The sequence below is a fragment of the Natrix helvetica genome (genome assembly GCF_964273705.1).
Source record: "Natrix helvetica genome assembly, chromosome: 1".
Lineage (NCBI taxonomy): Eukaryota > Metazoa > Chordata > Lepidosauria > Squamata > Natricidae > Natrix > Natrix helvetica.
The window spans coordinates 304,468,198-304,485,747 of NC_138548.1; the positions used below are offsets into that span (position 1 = coordinate 304,468,198).

Consider the following 17,550-nt stretch of genomic DNA (forward strand, 5'->3'; position numbering starts at 1 on the left):
CCACTTTTAGGCGGCCTGCACTGGTTGTTTTCCAGGTGCGATTCAAGGTATTAATTATGACCTTTAAAGTGCTCCATGACTTAGGCCCAGGGTACCTGCAAGACCACCTACTGCCACCAGTAGCCTCCCACCATCCAGTACGATCCCACAGAGTTGGCCTCCTCAGGGTGCCGTCGGCCAGACAGTGTCGGCTGGTGACCCCCAGGGGGAGAGCCTTCTCTGTGGGAGCGCCTTCCCTCTGGAATGAGCTGCCCCCGGAGCTTCGCATAATCCCTGACCTCCGGTCCTTCCGACGCGCCCTAAAAAGTTGGCTTTTCCAGCAAGCCGGCCTGGCCTGTTAATTTTAACTTATTTTAAATGTATTGTCTTTTAAATTCGGTTGTTTTTTGGGATATGTATATTATTTTTTTTAACTTTTGGGATGTGTGTTTTTTTAATGTTGTACGCCGCCCTGAGTCCTTTTGGAGAAGGGCGGGATATAAATCCAAATAAACAGAAACAGAAACAAAATCTAGTCCATCAAGAAGGTAGTATGTGAAGGTGTCATGTATATTTAAAAGGCTAACCATGTGACCCTATGTGTTACTTTCAATGAAATGTAGTTCCAAATACATGTATATTAGGCATGGGAAATAAATGTATTTACTGTAGGTCACCTTTAAGTACCAATCTAATTCATCATATATGAATCAAGATATAAATCAAACCTAGTTAAATATATAAGATTGTCCAGCATTTGTAAAGCACATTATGAACAGTTTTCAGAAAGCTAACAGGAAAACATATGTATGTGCAAAATACATGTGCAAATTATATGTGCATATATATTGATAAAAACTAAATAATTTAGCCAATGTTTTTTAAAAAAACTACATTGAAGTATACATGAAGTACTCTTGTATGTTGCCCACAGTTGCTTTTTGTGAGATGGGCAACTATATAAAAGTGTTTAGTAAATAAATTGGCAAAAAAAATATGCACGAGACTTAAAAGGAACATTAATGTAAACTTTAAAAACACATTTTTTTTTAGTAAAGGGGCCAAAGACTTACATGGTCTGAAGAGAAACCAAGTATTATTAAAATTCTTAAGTTTGACAACCTTAATATATTTGCACAAATGAGAAACTTAGAGTAACTAAAAGTTTGCCTTTTAGTATGCAGGATCTCCATTTAATAATAGGGGTAGTCCTCCACTTACAACAGTTCATTTAGCGACTGTTGAAAGTTACAATGGCAGTGAAAAAAGTGACTTATGACCATTTTTCACAATTACAACCTTTGCACCATCCCCAAGGTCATATGATCAAAATTCATATGCTTGGCAACTGGTTTACATTTATGACGGTTGCAATTATCCTGGGATCACGTGATTTCCCGTTGTAACCTTCTGACAAGTAAAATCAATGGGGAAGTCAGATTCACTTAACAACAGGGTTACTGACTTATCAACTGCAGTGATTCACTTAACAACTGGGGGACTTAATTTGGGGCTCAATTATAGTCATAAATCGAGGACTACCTGTAATAATCCCATCCGAGAGACATTGATCAGAAATTTTCTAAAGAAAGTGTAAACTATTAAGCACAATAATAAAACCTAATATCTGAGGACTCTTGAGTTATGGGAGACATGCAGCATGGCAATTTTTAGAAAGTGCAAATCAATCATCAAGCTTTTTTTCAAAAACAATAAAATACCCCTGTGCTATAGATTCTTCCTCTATGTGAGGACTTCTAATTGCACATAGCAGTCAGCCTTTTTTAAATGTGTGAAATGGGGAGAGGGGGTTAATACTCTAAGATTGGCAGGAAAGCAAGGGCAATATCCACACTCCCCAAATCCTAAAACATCCTTGTAGTTGACTTGGGCTATTCCTGTCCACAATTACTGCAGGAATAGTCTGGCTCTCTCATCCAGTCCCTGCCTTCGACTCGCCATGTTTATGACAGCAGGAAAGAAAACCAGCCGACTTACAGTAGTTAGAAAAGTGTATCAGATGCTGAGTTGTCTTTGCATCCAAGGAATAGAGGGAAGTCCCAGAGTAAGGAGCTGGAGAGAATTTCTGCCACCTAAAATGCCAGGGGATCAAATTGCAAACAAGGACTGCAATTCAAAATGAGCAACTGTGCTGGGGGAAAAAATGGGCTTGATTGTCCTGCCCTTGAGGGACCCTGGTGTGAGAATCCAAGAGCCAAAAGCCACATCAGGAGCAATTCAGGTTCTGGCTGGAAGTATTCTTGGCCTCCACAAAAAAAGAAGAGGAAAGAATGGTCTGGCCAGGTCAGGTGGCTGAGATGGATGCCAGCATTTAGCAAATGAACGCAACTACCTATCTAAGAAGCTAAGAATACTTGTACTAAATTTGTAAATTGCCCTGCATTTTAATGGTTTTGCTTTCTTTCCTGTGCCTCCTTTAAGAACCAAGGACACCAAGTGTTCCAGGAAGCATTTCTTGGAGAAGCCAAAGGGTTTTTTTTAAAAGCGTTGTTGCTATTTTGTTTTGTTTTTATAATTTCCTGCCTAGGTGTTCTGTGTAAAATCTTTCTGGTAATAAAGCTAAAAGGAAAAGTCTCAGGTGCCTGACCTTACTCACCAGCATACCTCTACTGTTGAGGAAATACATTTTGTGTATTTCACAATATGTTGCCTCCAATAAAAATGTGATGTGGGTTCTACCCTGTTATTAAATCATATTAAACTGTGTTGGTAATGTCAATAAATAAACTCAGTTTAAAACTGAACACAATAAATGCTGTGTGCTGTAGAGGAATGTGGGCTTGTTTATTTAGAAGTCCTTTGGGGAATCTACCTTTTAGGGTAGCCATCTTCAGACACTCTGAGCAAACTGGACTTGTACAACAATCCCTGTCAACCTGCTTGACATGGAATATACACTACCACACTGTTGATCATTGTTTCACATCCTGTGTAGATTTCAACTCCCAGAATACATTTGTTATATTAAAATCAGACTGAGGTATTTACAGTTTCAGCCTCTATATGGAGAGATGGCCAGGTGCTTTCACCCTTCTGCCTACAGTTGTTTTTCCACTCAAACTAATATCTGTTCCTTTTTCTTCATATTTTCTGGTCTTCGTACTAGTCTTGCCAAGCTTAAGCAAGGCAATTTAAAAGCTAAGCATGATTTCCTCAGGAAATCTTAGCCTGCATGCACTGTGTTTTATTCCTCATAGCCCTACTGGTCACTTTACCATTACCTGGCAACTTTTATCATTTTTTAATAATTCTTCAATTCAATGCATTTTGGATATCCTCAACTTTATCATTTATAATCCTCATAAAGAAAAATCAAAACAGGATTAGTGCAAACTATTCTAAAAGGAAAAAGGAGAAAACTAACCTTTATTGTGATTGTAGGGTGTGTCAAATTTTTCAACTTTCAATTTCCAAACATTAGGGGTGCTAAAATGTGTGACATGCCATGAGGATTGTAAAGATATTTTGGTTACTTTAATATAATTTAGATGTGCTTGGTAAGTAGCTACATAAATATCATAACTTTAACATTTTGTTTATTTCATTTGATAGCATCAGATCCTGAATAACTAATCATAAACCTGGCCAAAGTCTGAAAGTCAATATGCTATATAGCATGGTATTTCTTAAACTTTTTGTTCCCTGCCCAATTATTTTAAAAAATATAAGGGACCCCAAAAGAGCTTTTGTTTATATAAGTTATATGTATTAATATTGACTATATAAAAAATTAAAATTCATGCATGCATATAATATTATTTAATTTATATCAGTTATGATGAATTACAATATTAAATTCATTAGATAGTAGCATAAGTAGAATATTTTTCATAGAAATTTTTTTTAATAAACAAAAACTAATAATGAGAAGAGGGACACTATTTTAAACGTTTTTGAAAATATCTTCAATGTGTAGCAATCATTTGATTCCACAGACCCCCTAGGAGTCTTGGGGACCTCAACCCACACTTCAAAAACCCTACTATAGAATATTGTACTTGGCTGAGCAGATAGAAAACCTTTGATTCCAATCCCTTCCAGGTTGACGTTTGATCGTACCATACTTTCTATCAGCTTAATCTGCCTCCCAGTTTGGGGAAATAAAAAGGGAAGCTTTAAATCCTTGGAAGGGCAGGCTAAAAATGTAATTAATACTTTATGGCACAAATATAAAATAATATTCATAATTTTTATTATTTAGATAATATCCCTAATTCTTGGAAGGAAGGAGGGGGATGGAACTGGGGAAGGGAAAGAAGACACATAGCTACATCACTTCCCCAAATAGCTTGGCTGAAGGAAAATTAATGCAGTAAAGCGTTTGGCTTTAATGGTAATATATTTTTGAGGGCTGTAATTTATCCAGTGTGACTTTGCTTTAAAAATATAGGCCAAGGGACATATTTCTTTGGGAAATTAATATGGCGAAAGCATGTTTTGTTCTTTTCTTGACTTTGTCAAGGGATAAGCAATTCAATTCCCAGGCTAGTTCAGTAATGACTGCAACAAGATTAAGGAATTACAAGATGAGAGGGGAAATGTCATGTGGAAGCTGCTTTTGGTTTTGGTTTTTTTAATGTGACTCCTAAGACAATTGTAGGATGTATGTAGATTTGCAATCAATTAATGGCAGCATGGATCACTTTGCAGTCTTGCTGCTTTATGCAGCTAATTTTTCTCTCCGTTCCAAAATCTATTATATTTGCCTTAGACATCACCCAACTAAAACTGACTCTTGGCAGCTGACAGCATAAAAACAAGACAACAACCACCCAAAAAATAGAACATAAAATAATAAGATCAAGCTAATATTCTGTCAATGGAGAATCCGCTAGTAGCATTAGATCAGGGGTGTCAAACTCAAAGCCCAGAGGCAGGATCTGGCCCATTGGTTGTTTAAATCTGGCCCGTGGAACTGCTCAGGAAACAGCAAAAGACCAGCCCACGGTGCCTCTGCCAGCGAAAATGAAGCTTCTTTTAGCCAGCAGAGGGTTGCAGGAGACCGTCACAGCCAAAAACGGAGCTCAAGAATCTGTTTTCACTGGCAGAGCACTCAGGCCATCACAGGTGCCCCCAACATGAGTGACGTCAATCTGGCCATGCCCAACCTGGCCATAAGGTTGAAGGAAGATTTATTTTAGAGCAACCAAGCACCTGAAATAAAGAAATGCAGTCCACAAAAATTTACCCAAGCCTTCCCTAGAATCATGAACTTGTGTATAGCTGATTATATTTTATTCATCCATGTTATTTTTATTATTCTCTTCTGACTGTGGTATATAATTTGAACTCTCTGCCTACAGATTTGAAGTTTTGTGGGCTAATTCTGTTCCAATACTTTATGCTTATGTACACCATAGAGTTTTGAGAAAAGCCAGTTCATTCTAATTAGTTTGTGGTATTCTTTTCAAATATCAGATGTTCTTGAAACATAAGATTTGATTCAAATGTCTTACAGTATTTCCATTCCAGCATGTGAAGCAATAATTCCATAATTGCTCTCATCTTACAAATTTAAACTTTTAGAAGGGCAATCCTGCCACACACTTTGGAGTACTCCAAATGTCCTACCAGCAGCAGATCAAGAGAATAGAATTCAAATTACTATTTCTTACAAATAAAGTTGCATCTTTTTGAAAGCAGTAGGAACAAACTAGTCTATATTTTTAATGAGATTCAGCAAATTCAGAAAACAACACCTAACATGTCAAAAGCATCATCCATGACTGCAGCCGTAGCTTCCTATTATTCCAAAAAGCAGCATTTGCTCTTTTCACTGTTATACAATCTTCTCTCGTGTGATCAGTCCATTATGTCTCATTTAGAATAACGTTAGGAAGGAAGGAAGGAAGGAAGGAAGGAAGGAAGGAAGGAAGGAAGGAAGGAAGGGAATCCATAGATTCTAATATCTTAGCTGCATTGAGAATTTGCAATACTTTGCAACTGTATCAGCCTTTTCATTATTCTATAATGAACTCAGTTTACTACCTAGATAATTGTGGTGTTATTCAGTCAAAACTCTGTTGCATCGCATAATGAGAATATGCACCCCAATAATCATGCAAATAAAAATAAATGAAATAAAATAAAATAATATGATGTTTAACAAATCTGTTAAATCCTATCTGTCACTTTTTTCTGCCAGGTGATCATAAAAGGAACCTTAAATTATAAAACATATAAGAGACATGTGTCATAAACCTGATATATTATATGAAGAAATGAAATGAAGGGTGTTGCTGTTTCATCATTATTGCTAAGATCAAGGATGATGCAAGAAAATGTCAGCACTCTACTCATACACATATCATAATTCATTTGAGATAAAAACCATAAAGAGTTATGTTTGCCCGACTGGACCAAAAGTCCATCTAATTTGGTATTAAACAATGACTATCTAGATAACTCTTGTAGGCCCACAGTGAAATTAGAAGTGAAGTGGCTGTTTTAGCAACAATGTGTTAGTTACCATATCTAACTGGGTCCTTCTATGCATTTAAAACAGGAAGGGAACATCTCCCAAATCTAGCAGATTTTCAAAATCCGTCATTATAACTTTTGGCTATCCCATAGTATGGTTTAAAACCTTGAAATAACATTGGGAATGAAAGTAAACCTTTCATGGAATGAAGGGCTGACTGTATTATGACACTTTTTTTTTAATTCAGCGATTGACAAACTTTCTCTTCAGTCCACGAAAAGGCCATATTTCTCCATGTAATATATTTCTTGTAGAAGTTTCAGCAAGTGATTGGGGTGTTTGTTTGAAGTAGATAATTCTATTCTTCCATATTATGAAATGGGTGGCTTGTTCCACCCAGATTGTGTAACAAGCTAATGTACCATCTGGAAATACTTTGTCAAGGCATATTCCTTTTGAAACGCAAACACACCATCCTTTATCTGAACTGCCAGAGAAGCTTTGTCCACTGGTTGCAATTTTTGAGATTTGGGTTAATGGTAGCTGTGTCTTCAAGTTGCCTTTTGACAGTTCATGAAGCAAAAAGTCTCATATAATAAAATGAGTTTTTCTAGTTTATAATAGTGAAAAGAACATTAAAGCTAAAACTATTAGCCATGAATAGACTAGAATCCAAGGGTATTCTAATACTTATATATATCTATATATATACCTATACCTATACCTATACCTATACCTATTTAGATAGATAGATAGATAGATAGATAGATAGATAGATAGATAGATAGATAGATAGATAGATAGATAGATACTTCTTAAATCAGAGATTATCAGGAAATTCTAGGGCCATAAACTGGATGGGGATATTGTAGAACATAGTGCTGAGTGAAGACAATGGAAAGCCGTATCCCTATTACTACTAAGAAAATTACATGGCTACATTCATCAGCTACTCCTGAGCTCAGCTTGACCAAAATGAGACTGTTTTTTCCCTAAGCAAATTAAAGTTTAGCTAATGCTACTGGAATTCTGCCAGTACTCACAATCTTACTGCATTTGCATCAAGTATGGATAACTAATTATTTCCATTATTTATATATTTTGTAAGTCATCAGGATTTCACATTTTGAAGTGATTTTCTTGATTTTGAAGGAACTAATCACTCCATGCAAAGCATTTTTCAGAGATGAGATTCTATAAATTTCTCTCCAAGGGGTCCTGAAACAATACCAGTCCAGGGTATTGGACTGGGCCTGTTCTCATAGGAAATGCTTAAATGGATTTGGAATTCCTGTTTCTCAGTGACAGTGATATACTGATCACATTATTCATTTCAATCATCTTTGTTTATACATTTTTAGCAAGACTGTATTCATGGTTATCTAATCAGAGAGGCCTTGCCTCCAGGAGCAGAAACCAAATGTTATTTTGTCTTTAATACATATTTGGAAGACTCCATCTGTGTACAGGGCCAAGATAATCAGCATATACTTAAACATTCAAATATTTGTTATTTTCCTTTGTTATTTTTTTTTCAGTTTAAAAATTCTGTTACAATACAGAGTTCTAAATTACACATTGTCAATTTTCATTGAAGCACGAACCAAAGGTGCTTTTCCAAAAGGAAGGTGGGCTTTCTTAGTTTTTTCCTTTTGAAAACATTTTGCTTCTCATTCAAGAAGAAACTGCTATTTTTACCTCACGATTGAGAATGTCCATAGACATTAAAGTGTGTTGGATATCTGTAGTGCTAATAGTGTGGGTGAGGTCTCAGGCTCTTCGCATCCATTCTGTGAACGAAATGATGATTCTTTAAAACTTTAAGTGTTTTTCAAGGAAATAGTGGGAGACATGAAGCCCTCAAAAGAACTGAGCTTGGTTACCTTATTTTCAATACTAATGGGCCTGAAGCATCAACCTGTCACTGTTTATACATACATATTGATATATTATGTAACATTATATACTATAGTATATACTGTATAGTATTAAACATGCTATATATTATAGTTCACCATTTATTATAGCATTACAGAAGAACTTTTTTTTTACTTTGTCCCTCCAGCCCTGGGCATATTTCAGTTTTAATGTGCTTCTGTGCTGGGATCAGGTGAGCAAAAGTCTGTTCTACTGTAAGAGAAGAGCAAACACAATGGGGGAGAAGAGAGTTAAATGTGTCATCTTGAATGACCCATCTTGAATATTCAGTTGACCCTTAGCTGGTGCCAATTTAGTACTGAACTTTAGTTGACCAGATTCATATATTTAGGCTTGAGCAATAAATCTTCTGAACTGGAATTTACATATGATCCTGATTCTTCGCACCTGAATCACCTACTTTACTGTTTGTGATTCAGAGAAATTCAAAAAAATTACAAAAAATTATCAATATCATAGATTCCGTGTGATAGTTATACTGTAGAGCAGGGGTGTCAAAGTCATGTCATCACAGCAGCGTCATGTGATGTATCAGGACCTTTTTCCCCTTCGCTAAATCGGCTGTGGCATAGCCAGCACGTGACACATCCGGCCCGCAGGCTGTGAATTTGCTGTAAAGGAAAAAGTCTAATACAATACAATACAATACAATAGCAGAGTTAGAAGGACCTTGGAGGTCTTCTAATCCAACCTCCTGCCTAGGCAGGAAACCCTATACCAGTTATGGCGAACCTATGGCACACGTGCCACAGGTGGCACACAGAGCCATTTGTCAGGGCACTCTTTTTTAAAGCCATTTTTCACCCTCTCCAGACTCCAGAGGCTTTATAGGAGCCTGGGGAGGGCAAAAAGAGCCTCCCCGCCCCCCGCCAGAGGCCCTCCGGAGGCTTCATGAGCTTCCCTGAAGCCTCCGGAGCGCAAAAAACTGGCCCTATGGGCAAACCGGAAGTTCGGAAATGAACTTCCTGTTTGCTCGGAGGGTCGTTTTGACTGCTCCCGAGGCTTCCGGGAAGCCTCCTGAAGGACCCTGAAGACTTCGGAGCACTTAAAAGACCTTCCGAGCAAACCAGAAGTGACTTCCTGTTTTCTCGGAGCGCTCAAAACGACCCTGCGAGCAAACTGGAAGTGACTTCTGGTTTGCTCGGAGGGTCATTTTGATTGCTTCGGAGGCTTCAAGAAAGCCTCCTGAAGGTCCCTAAAACCTCCGGAGGGCTTAAAACGACCCTCCGAGCAAACCGGAAGTGACTTCTGGTTTGCTCGGAGGGTCGTTTTGACTGCTTTGGAGGCTTCAGGGAAGCCTCCTGAAGGTCCCTGAAGCATCCGGAGGGCTTCCGGAGGGTGGGGGAAGCTGTTTTCTCCCTCCCCATGCTCCTATAAAGCCTCTGGAGCCTGGGAAGGGTGAAAAAAAGAATGCAAAAATGGGGGGTTGCACCTGTAGTGCGCGCATGGCACTTGAGCCAAAAAAAGTTCGACATCGCTGCCCTATACCATTTCAGACAAATGGCTATCCAACATCTTCTTAAAGACTTCCAGTGTTGGGGCATTCACAACTTCTGGAGGCAAGCTGTTCCACTGATTAATTGTTCTGTCAGGAAATTTCTCCTCAGTTCTAAGTTGCTTCTCTCCTTGATTAGTTTCCACCCATTGCTTCTTAGTCTACCCTCAGGTGCCTTGGAAAATGAACAGGGATACAATGAGATATAGTATTGAATTTTTAAAAATCATTTGTCCAATTAATACATATGTCAACTTGTAAAGCATTTCCATCCCCATTATCAAGTTGACATTGGAAGAGAAGGTGGGGGGGGATTCCATGCATACCTTCGACCAGGGTCGAATCTCGGATTTCTACAGCAGGAGTGTGAGGCGCGAAATTTTACAACCTGCTGCAGCACTTTGTTGGTGGATGTGATTTATGACACTGACTGAGGGGAGGGGAGACACAGGGGTAAAGTTCAGCCACCATTAAATGGAAATCAGATCTGGCTACCCGGCAGGTAATGCCAAAATGTTGCTCCTAATAAATGACTGGATTTCTTTTGAACTTTGTTTCGAGGCTCGTAAATTAATTAGGGCATCTTCTGGAAACTTCACAACATAATTATTGATCATCTTGAGACACCTCATTGTTTGAATATCAAAAAAGCAAAAAATGAGTGGATTAATCAGATTATACTCTATGTTTTTAACTGATATTTGGTAATAAACATGTAAAATACATACAATAAACATTTAATACATTAAAATAAACTGTTTATTACATATTAATTCATTACTCATCAATTCTCACCTCCTCTTACTGTATTTTATAACACACTCTTCCCACCATACCATTCCCAATGCATTCATTTAAGATTTCCCCCCCTAAAGTATCTATCTCTGCATATAGCAAAATGGGTAGGAGCATGCTCTTATATACAACTGTATTGGCTTCTTTTAATAAAAATGCATTCCTAAATATAGACCACATGCAGTACTAGCTATGCACCAGTATTTCTCCATCTATTTTACCATATTTAGTAAAGCCTAAAAACACAAATCTACCAAGATAGTCAAGCAAGACACTTGCTTTAGTTTTGCACCTTCGTAATGATTCACTCCATTTCCATTGTGAAAAACAATTATCTTGGGTTTTAATGCATGAATTTTCAGGAAATACTTTTTATTGAATTATACAATCTATCTAGCATTTACTGCAGATCGTTTGAAGTGTCAGTCAACAATACAGTATTATCTGCATACAAACACCCACTTTGTCATCCCCAAAGCATTATTGATAAATCAATCCATAAATACATTAAATAACCTAGGAAACATTTCATATCCTTATTTTACTCCTTGCTCTGAGATGAACTATTTATTAAACATTTGTTCTCATGTATGTTTTACTTCCATAATATAATATAACATTCTCAATGCAGTCAGAGTTATTAAAAATGTCTTTGAAAAAATCAATTTGGGGAGCATGATGTCTCAGATATGTTGGTTGATTATGCCAAATCTATTCTCAACACCATCATACCATTTTATAGAAAAGTAATTGTTTCTGATAACAGAAATTGTAATTTTCAGAGGTACCGTAAGTGCATCCATAAGTAAAAAAAAATGGATGAATTAAAGCAAAACTCACATTATTTTGTTATCAATAACACTCATAAATCCAGCTCCATAAATATAGAATATATATAATATCACTAATCTGAACACCAAGGTCAAAGGCAGAGGCTGCAAACACATCATGGACCAATATCCTAATGCATTTTAAAAGCCATTAAATGAACAATAATGGAGCTACGCCAAATGCATGAAAGTTACCAAAGATAATTAGAATTGTTGTAGGTATAATGGTGTTCGGTGACAACAGATGTTTTGGAACAAAAAGGTTACTTCCTGCAAATTACTACAATATTTTCTCTGGAAAAAAATAGCTCACATCATTTGCTAATAATGTTGCTCATATGCCATCCATTCAGCTGTGAACGGCAGTCCATATAATGCCTTTGTCTCGTTAAAGAAAACAGAAAAAAGGGAAGAAGTAGATTGTTCAAATCGCCTGCTTGGCAAAGGTAGATCTGTTGCATGAGATGTCAAAGAGACTTATTTCCTTTTCTGAAACATTGCTTTATCGGAAATAAAGAAAGAGTTTATCTGCCTCATTTATGTCCTTTCATATGCAACAAAATAGACTCTGTCTTTATCCTGTGCCAATTTCTGATGTGTGAAAAGTACATTAACAAATCTACTCCCAAGAACAGAAGGAAATTGAGAAGATACCCTCACAGTGTCAATACTGGGAGTAAAAGCAAAGTAAACCACCTCCCTTTAAGAACAGCACGTATTCCACAGCCGGAATGATTTTATTTGATTTACTGTTCGCCTACTAGAATGTAAGACTGTTCTCTGGGTGTTAGGATTTTGGCTAGATAATTTCCTATTCTTTCCAAAACACGGAGAATGCGATGCTCAGTGATTTATGCCTATTAAATTTGCAGGCTGTAAGAAGAAAATTTATAGGAAGACACAGTGGGAAATGAAAGTGATTAATTAGAAAATGGAAGTGGGGTATTTAAGAAGGAAAAAGAGTCTTTTACTTTCATTTTCTACATGAAACTAATCCAAATTCAGAAATATCTTTAGATACCCAGAATCATCATGAACTTTTGTTCAATATCAGTAAACTATCTACTTATAAAAGATATTATATGTTCAACTATGATGAATATAATATAGTGTAGAAATATTGCTGTTGTTCATTAAATTTATCTTCCCCCAGCAACTAACTTCAGCAATCCCATTCAGATTTACCAATTTAGAGTAATAAAATTATATCCAGATCATCTAGTCCAAACCCTGCCAAGTCCAGAAGTCAATTACTAGTTTGCCATCCATCTCCTTAAAAAGAGTCCACTATCTTCCTCTTCCATGCTTGAACATCTTTTCTCATTCAGAAAATTTTATCGATCTGCAACTGAAAATTGATTCCATAAATCTATGGTATTTAAACTCACTGATTCTTGTTCTGTCCTCGAGAACAACTTTAAACAATGCTACTTGTCTCCCTTATGACATGTGCCATCATAGCTTTACAGTGGTTTTTATTCCAGGTTAAACATATTTTCTCTTCCTACAATTGCTTCTCATAATTTTTTTCTTCCAGACTTCAAATTGCTTTAGTTGTTCACTCTTCTAAACATGCCCTGGTTTGTCACTGTTCTACCTAAAATACAGTGCCCAGGACTGGACAGACAGTCCTAGGTAGGGTATGACTAATGTGGAATAGACAGCAGTGATAAATTATCTTGAAACTATTTTAATAGTTTCAGACAGTGCTTGCTTTATTTGCATCTACATTACAGGTATTTCTCTTTCAGTAACCTTAACAGGAACAGCAGCTATCATTAAGCAAAGTGGTTGCTAAATGGTAAATCATGTGACAGTGTGCTATCACACTTACTCACGCATATAATAGTGGTTTATAGAGTTTATTAATATTCCTCAGCAATTCCCTTCACCAGAAACCCAAAACTGTCCCAATTAAGTTTAGCCAAAAGACAATTCTAGTCTACAGAGCAATGGCCAATGAGTCCACAAGGCACTTGAAAGTTTCCCAAACAAGATAAATTTTGTTTATCTTGGCAAAATTAAATCCACAACACAAGAGGGTTTATGAAGCAAGAAAAGTCCAGAGTTCACAAGGCACAATCCAAAGTCAAGGCACAGTGTCAATCCAAAGCACGGCAGGGATCACAATAACCAGAAAACATGCAGCTAGGAAATGAACACATTCTTCCCAGTATCTTCTCCATCTGTTTGCTGTGCTAAATAGGAAGCTTCTGGTGCAGCCCATCAAGAAGGATGAGGCTGCCTCCTCACAAGTAGTCAGGCTAAGCTTCGCTGCTCCTGCTTTTTCTCTGCCCTATGTGTTCTCGGATTGGGTGCAGAAGGCAGTTCTTCTTCCTCACCACTGACCGGTTGCAGCTGCATACTTTCCCCACCTGGAGCCTCAGGGCTCTCCTGCTGTAGCTGTGCTTCAGCCAAATCACTCTCAGCCAGCTGCTCGTCCAATTTCTCTCCAATCAACTACTCTCCCTCACTTGGACTCGCAGCCCCTGACTCGGAGCCATTGACCAACTCCCCCTCTGACGTCTCTGGGACTGATTCATCCTCTTCCAAACTGATATCCAAAGAGACTTCTGGGGGAGCATCTGGGGGAGTCATCACAGACAGCAACTATGATTTCTTTTCCCCCAGTCTCCTGCCGTTTCGAAAGCCTATCTCCAGCACTGGGATAACTAGTAAGAAGAGAATTAATATTTGTATTTATATTCTTGGAGAGGAAGGGATTACAAGAGAGTATGCAAGCAGACAATGTGGAATACACACTGAAAAGGATACAGTGGCACCAGTAGCCAAAAGCATACTCAGGTCTGGGAGCCATTAGTGTGCTATAAGATGGTGTGTTCCCTTTTGCCTGTTTTCTCTCTTGTAATCCCTTCCTCTCCATTTTGCAGATGGAGGAAGAAAAAACAGGTTAGGCACAGAAGAGATTGCCTTTGCTTGTTCCCCACCACCACCATTTGTTAACTTAAGCAAATTCTGTCCTTTGTGAATAAGGGAAAGGAGAAAAACAAGCAATCTCTATAGTCAATCTCTCCTGTGCATCATCCAGTTTTTTCTTGCTCCTAGTAACAAAGCAGAGAGATTGGAGAATAAAGGATTACAAGAAAATAAGTAGGCAGACAATGGAAATTACCCCCAAGCAATTTGCATAGTGTGATGTGGCTGCTGGCACTATTGCTTTCCTTTTGAAGTATATTGTTTTGTTCTTTCTGTCATCTGTAAAATTGATAGCTCTATTTTCTAGCTCTTCATCCAGGTATCCTGATTGGTGTACACTTGAGGAAGTGTGATAGGATGCAATTTCTGGGCAAGATCTGTTTAGTTTGTACATATTTTAATCTGGTATTTTATATTTCAAATTTTATATAGTATGCCTTATTTTAATTGTGATGCATCTGACACAAATAAATAAACAAAATCCTTCATCCACATCATTTCTTTGTTGAATGGGCCAAGATCTAGAAGAGAACCTTAAAGTATGCAATTTAAGGTCTTTTAAAAATATAATAATAAAATAGTAAACTGTAAAAGAAAAAAGCCTGTATTAATTAACAATAACACAGTTTTTAAAAACCTTAAATGTATTATAGTGGTAAATTGAATTTAACATTTACAACTTTCTCAAACAAACAAACAAACAGTTTCATATAAATAAGTATAGATATCTACATGAAATTAATTCAGTCACTGAACTTATAATTATTATTATATTAGAACTACTACCGACTTCCGCTCCTTCCGACAAAAACTTAAGACTCACCTGTTTCAATTAGCCGGCCTGGCCCACTTATAGTTCTACTCTTATCTCCTGGCGGATATTTTTATTTGGGATAGTTTTTAGGGTTAATGTTTTTAAATTTTTAAAATTTTAATCTAACTTAAACTAAATCTGTACAGTGAACCATTGCTACCTCCTCCAGTCCTATATTTAGCTCCCTATAAAAGGGCTGCTGTCAGACTCAACCTTCGCTGGATTGTTCTCACTGAGCTGTTGTTACCGTTAAGCCTATGTGTGCCTATCCATTACCCAATCTAACACTGGCGATGAGGATGGGATTGGAAGGCAACTAGGTGAACCAAAAAGAGCGTAGCAATCCAGCAAGTACATCCAGCCTGGAACCCAGAGCAGCTTCGAGCAGCCATTTTTGAGCGGCAAACTCAAAACGCCCTCTGAACACAAAATGGCCATGCACACCCCACTGACTCCGTATGACCCAGTCACCGAGCACTGGGACTTGTACATGATACGATTTGACTGTTTCCTCGAGGCAAATGACCTCATGGGCCTTTCTGAAGGCCGCAAGAACATGTTCCTCAGGTACTGTGGCTGGGAAGTGTTCGAGATGGCGAAAGATCTCTCTGAGCTGACACTGCTACAATCAGTCGCCTGGTCAGCAGACGCTAAGGACTCACTATGCGCGCAAGCTGTCCAACCACATTTGCCAGCATGAGTTTAACATGAGGAACCAGAAAGAGGGTGAGTCGATTAACGAGTACATCGCGGTGCTCCGCAAGGCCGCAGCATACTGCGAATTCGGAGACCTGGACGAGCTGATTCTGGACCGCATAATTTGTGGCGTATGGGACATCAACCCACAGAGGAAGTTACTCGTTAAATCTAACCTCACTCTACAGATCGCCTTGGATGAAGCCAGGGCGTCCGAATCAGCCGTCAAATCTACTGAGACATTGCAGCGCCAAAGCACTCCACAAGACGTGTGGAAGAGTACATGCATACATCGCAAGGCTGCAGAGTCCGAGAACTCAGAAGGCAAAGAATATGACAACTGCTGCATGCGCAGTAGCCGCGCTCAGCCAGCGCACAAATTCAAATCATGTCTCCTGCCTTGCGCTAGCTGCGGAGGAGACCATGCCAGATTGGCTTGCTGTTTCTGTGACACAGCCTGCCAGCGCTGTGAGCGAAAGGGGCACATCGCCAAGGTGTGCTAGAGCGAGTTCCCTGCCACTGCCTAGCAGCCTAGAAATGCACCAAACCGCCAACAGAGGCCCAACCAAGGGGCCTGGCAGAAGCCACCACAGTGCTCAGAAGGCGACAATAGAGTCACCTACCACATGTCAATCGGCCAAGTCCGCACTAAGCAGCCCAAAAAGCTGAAGGTCATAGTCCTCACCGAGGACTCTCCATATGAGATGGAGATCAACACCGGGTCATCACTGACCATCATACTGTGGTCTACCCTGAAGCAGGCTATCCCTAGCCTAAAGAAGCAGCATCTTCGCACCCATGACATCCACCTAAACGATTACCAGGGAAACCAGGTCCCCATTGTGGGCCAAGGCACCTTCCAGGTGAAGTTCAATCAGTTCAGCGGGAAACTCCCAGTAACAGTGCAGAGCCTCCTAGGGCTAGATTGGTTCCAAGCCCTGGGCCTAGAGGTGACCGGTATCAACACCTTGAAAGACGACAGCGCTGAAGCCATCTTTAAGGAGTTTGAGGACGTCTTCGGCACCAGTCTGGGTAAGTATGTGGGGACTCCAACTTGTACAAACAGTTTTGGCTCGAATTAGAGACAAAGGCCTCCGTCTCAAAAAAGAGAAATGTCAAATTAACGTGCCAAGGGTTGAATTCCTAGGGTTCCAGTGCCACTACAGGGAGAAGCCCCTCCAAGCTTCTCATGGGTCGCCGGCTAAGGTCCCACTTAGACCGACTACACCCCAATTATTCTGCCTCATCGCCCCCAGACTCCACAAGCAAGATTCGGACTTTTAGCATAGGGGATTCGGTATACATCCACAACTACGCCGGGGGAACTCTGTGGATTCCTGCCACAGTGATAGGCATCACCGGCCCTCACTCTTACCTCCTAGAGCTCGAGGACGGTAGGAATCGGAGAAGGCATATTGACCAACTCTGTGGCCGCCTCTCCAACTCCAATCTTAGACAACCAGAGGTAACTCCTGCATGAGTTAGCCAAAGCCCTATCCAAACAGAGCAAACACTCACTCCTTCCACGGCAGCTCAAGCCCGAGGGTACCAAGAAGCATATCTGGTTTTTTTGCAGGCCTGCAGCGAGCTCCGAGCGAACCGGCTCTAGAAGCTCCAGCCACGG

The 17,550-nt window shown here is 39.1% G+C and overlaps 1 protein-coding gene across 1 annotated transcript in view; it reads left to right on the forward strand.

Annotated features, from left to right (window-relative positions):
* The first annotated feature begins 14,045 nt into the window (after positions 1 to 14,045).
* PPARG (peroxisome proliferator activated receptor gamma) overlaps positions 14,046 to 17,550 on the forward strand; it is an 87,359-nt gene continuing 83,854 nt past the window's right edge. The window contains exon 1 of the mRNA XM_081936394.1: positions 14,046 to 14,154. The gene's annotated coding sequence lies outside the window, so the exon portion shown is untranslated. The remainder of the gene's footprint in view (positions 14,155 to 17,550) is intronic.